The sequence below is a fragment of the Nerophis lumbriciformis genome, unplaced genomic scaffold (assembly GCF_033978685.3).
Source record: "Nerophis lumbriciformis unplaced genomic scaffold, RoL_Nlum_v2.1 HiC_scaffold_73, whole genome shotgun sequence".
In the NCBI taxonomy this organism is placed as follows: domain Eukaryota; kingdom Metazoa; phylum Chordata; class Actinopteri; order Syngnathiformes; family Syngnathidae; genus Nerophis; species Nerophis lumbriciformis.
This window is the reverse complement of record NW_027316614.1, coordinates 107,501-115,000: the sequence shown is the minus strand read 5'-3', so window position 1 is coordinate 115,000 and position 7,500 is coordinate 107,501.

The following is a 7,500-nucleotide window of genomic DNA, read 5'->3' as shown; positions in this document are numbered from 1 at the left end:
AAAGTTGAAAATGTGTCCGAGACAGCGCCCCCTAGGCGGACACACGCTCCGGACAGAGCCCCTGTCGCTCAAGCCCTGGAAGCCCTAAGTACCTGGGTGGAATCAGTTCCAGGATTTCATCCATGCGGGAAAAGTTGAAAATGTGTCCGAGACAGCGCCCCCTAGGCGGACACACGCTCCGGACAGAGCCCCTGTCGCTCAAGCCCTGGAAGCCCTAAGTACCTGGGTGGAATCAGTTCCAGGATTTCATCCATGCGGGAAAAGTTGAAAATGTGTCCGAGACAGCGCCCCCTAGGCGGACACACGCTCCGGACAGAGCCCCTGTCGCTCAAGCCCTGGAAGCCCTAAGTACCTGGGTGGAATCAGTTCCAGGATTTCATTCATGCGGGAAAAGTTGAAAATGTGTCCGAGACAGCGCCCCCTAGGCGGACACACGCTCCGGACAGAGCCCCTGTCGCTCAAGCCCTGGAAGCCCTAAGTACCTGGGTGGAATCAGTTCCAGGATTTCATTCATGCGGGAAAAGTTGAAAATGTGTCCGAGATAGCGCCCCCTAGGCGGACACACGCTCCGGACAGAGCCCCTGTCGCTCAAGCCCTGGAAGCCCTAAGTACCTGGGTGGAATCAGTTCCAGGATTTCATTCATGCGGGAAAAGTTGAAAATGTGTCCGAGATAGCGCCCCTTAGGCGGACACAGGTGTCTGCATGAGCCCCTGTCGCTCAGAAGCTGGAAGAGCAGTTTGAAAAAGGACCGGGGTAAAGAGGGGGAAAGCACCATATATGTGTCCGGGAAGGCGCCCCTCGGGCGGACACAGGTGTCTGCATGAGCCCCTGTCGCTCAGATGCTGGAAGATCAGTTTGAAAAAAGGACCAGAGGATAGAGGGGAAAAACACCATATTTGTGTCCGAAAATAGCTCACTTTGACTCGGACGCGTTCCCTGTGATTTCAGCCTGTCAGACATGGTGCACATACTAACGAGATGGAGGTGTTTTGGTCGACCAGGTAAAAAACGAAAAATCGAGAGAAGGTAAAAAGTAGGTGAAAAATTAAGCCTCTCTCGTTAAGGTACTTAGAAAAAATCCCAAAAAAAAAATGAACTCCCATTGAAATGAATGGGGAAAATTTTTTTTCTCGTTTTTTTTCTAAGTACAACAACGAGAGAAGGTAAAAAATGGTTTTTTTTAGCCTCTCTCGTTAAGGTACTTAGAAAAAAACCCAGATTTTTTATTTTCTCGTTTTTTTTCTAAGTACAACAACGAGAGAAGGTAAAAACAGGTGCTTTTTAGCCTCTCTCGTTAAGGTACTTGGAAAAAATCCGAGACATGTTTGGTCTTCCCCACTGACAGTGCGCCTTTGCTGGGTAAGTTGTGGACGTGCCAGGCACCCCCGGGACACCGGTGGAACGCGGCCGGACTCGTGGTACTCCAACCCGGGCATAATTTTGGATATTTCCCGGTCCTTTTTTTCCCCACTTTCCCAACTTTTCTTCTGAATCACAGTGCGCCTTTGCTGGGTAAGTTGTGGACATGGCAGGCACACCCGGGACACCGGTGGAACGCGGCCGGACTCGTGGTACTCCAACCCGGGCATAATATTGGATCAAATTCGGGACTTTTGCCCACTTTCCCAACTTTTCTTCCCAATCACAGTGCGCCTTTGCTGGGTAAGTTGTGGACATGCCAGGCACCCCCGGGACACCGGTGGAACGCGGCCGGACTCGTGGTACTCCAACCCGGGCATAATTTTGGACCAAATTCGGGACTTTTGCCCACTTTCCCAACTTTTCTTCCCAATCACAGTGCGCCTTTGCTGGGTGCGTTGTGGACATTGTAGGCACCCCGGAACCCTGGTGGAACGCGGCGGGACTTGTGGGACTCGAACCTGGGTGTGATTTTGGACCAAATTCGGGACTTTTGCCCACTTTCCCAACTTTTCTTCCCAATCACAGTGCGCCTTTGCTGGGTGCGTTGTGGACATTGTAGGCACCCCGGAACCCTGGTGGAACGCGGCGGGACTTGTGGGACTCGAACCTGGGTGTGATTTTGGACCAAATTCGGGACTTTTGCCCACTTTCCCAACTTTTCTTCCCAATCACAGTGCGCCTTTGCTGGGTAAGTTTTGGACATTGTAGGCACCCCTAGACACTGGTGGAACGCGGCGGGACTTGTGGGACTCGAACCTGGGTGTGATTTTGGACCAAATTCGGGACTTTTGCCCACTTTCCCAACTTTTCTTCCCAATCACAGTGCGCCTTTGCTGGGTGCGTTGTGGACATTGTAGGCACCCCGAGACACTGGTGGAACGCGGCGGGACTTGTGGGACTCGAACCTGGGTGTGATTTTGGACCAAATTCGGGACTTTTGCCCACTTTCCCAACTTTTCTTCCCAATCACAGTGCGCCTTTGCTGGGTGCGTCGTGGACATTGTAGGCACCCCGGAACCCTGGTGGAACGCGGCGGGACTTGTGGGACTCGAACCTGGGTGTGATTTTGGACCAAATTCGGGACTTTTGCCCACTTTCCCAACTTTTCTTCCCAATCACAGTGCGCCTTTGCTGGGTGCGTTGTGGACATTGTAGGCACCCCGAGACACTGGTGGAACGCGGCGGGACTTGTGGGACTCGAACCTGGGTGTGATTTTGGACCAAATTCGGGACTTTTGCCCACTTTCACAACTTTTCTTCCCAATCACAGTGCGCCTTTGCTGGGTGCGTTGTGGACATTGTAGGCACCCCGAGACACTGGTGGAACGCGGCGGGACTTGTGGGACTCGAACCTGGGTGTGATTTTGGACCAAATTCGGGACTTTTGCCCACTTTCCCAACTTTTCTTCCCAATCACAGTGCGCCTTTGCTGGGTGCGTTGTGGACATTGTAGGCACCCCGGAACCCTGGTGGAACGCGGCGGGACTTGTGGGACTCGAACCTGGGTGTGATTTTGGACCAAATTCGGGACTTTTGCCCACTTTCCCAACTTTTCTTCCCAATCACAGTGCGCCTTTGCTGGGTAAGTTGTGGACATTGTAGGCACCCCGGAACCCTGGTGGAACGCGGCGGGACTTGTGGGACTCGAACCTGGGTGTGATTTTGGACCCAATTCGGGACTTTTGCCCACTTTCCCAACTTTTCTTCCCAATCACAGTGCGCCTTTGCTGGGTGCGTCGTGGACATGTCAGGCACCCCGGAACCCTGGTGGAACGCGGCGGGACTTGTGGGACTCGAACCTGGGTGTGATTTTGGACCAAATTCGGGACTTTTGCCCACTTTCCCAACTTTTCTTCCCAATCACAGTGCGCCTTTGCTGGGTGCGTCGTGGACATTGTCGGCACCCCGGAACCCTGGTGGAACGCGGCGGGACTTGTGGGACTCGAACCTGGGTGTGATGCCTTTGCTGGGTGCGTTGTGGACATTGTAGGCACCCCGGAACCCTGGTGGAACGCGGCGGGACTTGTGGGACTCGAACCTGGGTGTGATTTTGGACCAAATTCGGGACTTTTGCCCACTTTCCCAACTTTTCTTCCCACTCACAGTGCGCCTTTGCTGGGTGCGTTGTGGACATTGTAGGCACCCCGGAACCCTGGTGGAACGCGGCGGGACTTGTGGGACTCGAACCTGGGTGTGATTTTGGACCAAATTCGGGACTTTTGCCCACTTTCCCAACTTTTCTTCCCAATCACAGTGCGCCTTTGCTGGGTGCGTTGTGGACATTGTAGGCACCCCGGAACCCTGGTGGAACGCGGCGGGACTTGTGGGACTCGAACCTGGGTGTGATTTTGGACCACATTCGGGACTTTTGCCCACTTTCCCAACTTTTCTTCCCAATCACAGTGCGCCTTTGCTGGGTAAGTTGTGGACATTGTAGGCACCCCGGAACCCTGGTGGAACGCGGCGGGACTTGTGGGACTCGAACCTGGGTGTGATTTTGGACCAAATTCGGGACTTTTGCCCACTTTCCCAACTTTTCTTGCCCACTCACAGTGCGCATTTGCTGGGTGCGTTGTGGACATGTCAGGCACACTGGTGGAACGCGGCGGGACTTGTGGGACTCGAACCTGGGTGTGATTTTGGATCATTTCGTGGACTTTTGCTATGCATGCCTTCTCCCCGCTAGTTTGATGTGTGCTGCTGCAAAAGTTCCAAGAGGGCGTTTTTGCCCCCCTCCAAACTCCCTCTCTTTGTTTATAGTGCATATTTTCTGCTGGATCTACTCTCTATTTACTCCAAGGAAAAAAACTAGCCGGTCGCGGCAAATTTTTACAATCGGTCGCCAAACTACGGCACGAGGGCCGAACGCGGTACGCCGGCGTCCAAGATACGGCCCGGGGATTTTTTTGATTTTTTGGGCTTTTTTTGATTTTTTTGGACATGTTGGGCATCCCAGGACTCGGGTGCGACTGCAGGACGTGTGGGGCTCTAACCTGGGTGTGGTTTTTGGTCATTTTTCCGGACTTTTGCCCACTTTTCCCAAATGTTCTTCCCCACTCACAGTGCGCCTTTGCTGGGTGCGTTTTGGGCATGTGGGGGGCACCTCGGACTCGGGTGGGACGCGGCGGGACTTGTGGCACTCGTACCTGTGTGTGATTTTTGATCATTTTGTGGACTTTTCCCCAGACACTCTCCACTTGTCTACCCCACTTCCCCTGTGACTTTGCTGGGGGGGCGTTTCCCCGCTGTCCTTTGTAGTGTAAGGGTTACTTTTCTTTTTTTTCTGTCTGAAAATAGGGCCCCAAAAGGCCTCACACTCCCCGGGAAGACCTGATGGACGCCTCGGCGTCACTGAAACAGGCCAATCTGTCTGAAAATATGGCCCACGAAAGGCCTCACATTCCCCGGGAAGACCTGACGGACGCCCCGGCGTCACCGAAATACGGCAAACTGTCTGAAAATAGGGGCTCCAAGTGTTCCCCACTATTTCTGGCCCACAAAAGGCCTCTCATTCCCCGGGAACACCTGTAGGACTCCCCGGCGTCAAGGAAATACGCCAAACCGTCTGAAAATAGGGGCCCAAAAGAACTGGAAATAATGTGTTTAATTTGGGGGGTGATGTCTATAATTATGGGGGTGCATTGGAGGCGGGAGTCCACTGGAGGGCTCCACACCGTCTGAATATAGGGCCCCAAAAGGCCTGGAATTAATGTATTTAATTTGGGGGGTGCATTTGCAGCGGGAGTCCACCGGAGGGCTCCATTTCCCCACTCTTTTGTTGACATATGGCCACAAAAGGCCTCTCATTCCCCGGGAAGACCTGATGGACGCCCCGGCGTCACCGAAATAAGCCAAACTGTCTGAAAATAGGGGCTCCAAGGGTTCCCCACTCTTTCTGGCCCACAAAAGGCCTCTCATTCCCCGGGAACACCTGTAGGACTCCCCGGCGTCAAGGAAATACGCCAAACCGTCTGAAAATAGGGGCCCAAAAGAACTGGAAATGATGCCTTTAATTTGGGGGGTGATGTCTATAATTATGGGGGTGCATTGGAGGCGGGAGTCCACTGGAGGGCTCCACACCGTCTGAATATAGGGCCCCAAAAGGCCTGGAATTAATGTATTTAATTTGGGGGGTGCATTTGCAGCGGGAGTCCACCGGAGGGCTCCATTTCCCCACTCTTTTGTTGACATATGGCCACAAAAGGCCTCTCATTCCCCGGGAAGACCTGATGGACGCCCCGGCGTCACCGAAATAAGCCAAACTGTCTGAAAATAGGGGCTCCAAGGGTTCCCCACTCTTTCTGGCCCACAAAAGGCCTCTCATTCCCCGGGAACACCTGTAGGACTCCCCGGCGTCAAGGAAATACGCCAAACTGTCTGAAAATAGGGCCCCAAAAGAACTGGAAATGATGCCTTTAATTTGGGGGGTGATGTCTTTAATTTGGGGGGTGCATTGGAGGCGGGAGTCCACTGGAGGGCTACAAACCGTCTGGATATAGGGCCCCAAAAGGCCTGGAATTAATGTATTTAATTTGGGGGGTGCATTTGCAGCGAGTGTCCACCAGAGGGCTCCAATTCCCCCACTATAGTCCTGGTACTCTAAAATGATGGCACTTAGTCAAATTTCCGCCTTTTTTTTGGACTTCCAGCGAGGAGAGGGACTAATTTTGCTTTCCGTACCCGGGTGGAGAACCATAGCAGGTCAGCCTTCTTAAAGGGACATCCTCCTAGGCACTTAGTCAAATTTCCGCCTTTTTTTTGGACTTCCAGCGAGGAGAGGGACTAATTTTGCTTTCCGCACCCGGGTGGAGAACCATAGCAGGTCAGCCTTCTTAAAGGGACATCCTCCTAGGCACTTAGTCAAATTTACGCCTTTTTTTTGGACTTCCAGCGAGGAGAGGGACTAATTTTGCTTTCCGCACCCGGGTGGAGAACCATAGCAGGTCAGCCTTCTTAAAGGGACATCCTCCTAGGCACTTAGTCAAATTTACGCCTTTTTTTTGGACTTCCAGCGAGGAGAGGGACTAATTTGGCGTTCCAGACCCAGGTGGAGAACCATAGCACGTCGGCCTTCTTTAAGGGACATCCTCCTAGGCACTTAGTCAAATTCACGCCTTTTTTTTGGACTTCCAGCGAGGAGAGGGACTAATTTTGCTTTCCGTACCCGGGTGGAGAACCATAGCACGTCGGCCTTCTTAAAGGGAAATGCTCCTAGGCACTTAGTCAGATTCACGCCTTTTTTTTGGACTTCCAGCGAGGAGAGGGACAATTTTGCTTTCCGTACCCGGGTGGAGAACCATAGCACGTCGGCCTTCTTTAAGGGACATCCTCCTAGGCACTTAGTCAAATTTACGCCTTTTTTTTGGACTTCCAGCGAGGAGAGGGACTAATTTTGCTTTCCGTACCCGGGTGGAGAACCATAGCACGTCGGCCTTCTTAAAGGGAAATGCTCCTAGGCACTTAGTCAAATTCACGCCTTTTTTTTGGACTTCCAGCGAGGAGAGGGACAATTTTGCTTTCCTGACCCAGGTGGAGAACCATAGCACGTCGGCCTTCTTAAAGGGACATCCTCCTAGGCACTTAGTCAAATTCACGCCTTTTTTTTGGACTTCCAGCGAGGAGAGGGACAATTTTGCTTTCCTGACCCAGGTGGAGAACCATAGCACGTCGGCCTTCTTAAAGGGAAATGCTCCTAGGCACTTAGTCAAATTCACGCCTTTTTTTTGGACTTCCAGCGAGGAGAGGGACAATTTTGCTTTCCTGACCCAGGTGGAGAACCATAGCACGTCGGCCTTCTTAAAGGGAAATGCTCCTAGGCACTTAGTCAAATTCACGCCTTTTTTTTGGACTTCCAGCGAGGAGAGGGACAATTTTGCTTTCCTGACCCAGGTGGAGAACCATAGCACGTCGGCCTTCTTAAAGGGAAATGCTCCTAGGCACTTAGTCAAATTCACGCCTTTTTTTTGGACTTCCAGCGAGGAGAGGGACAATTTTGCTTTCCTGACCCAGGTGGAGAACCATAGCAGGTCGGCCTTCTTAAAGGGACATCCTCCTAGGCACTTAGTCAAATTTACGCC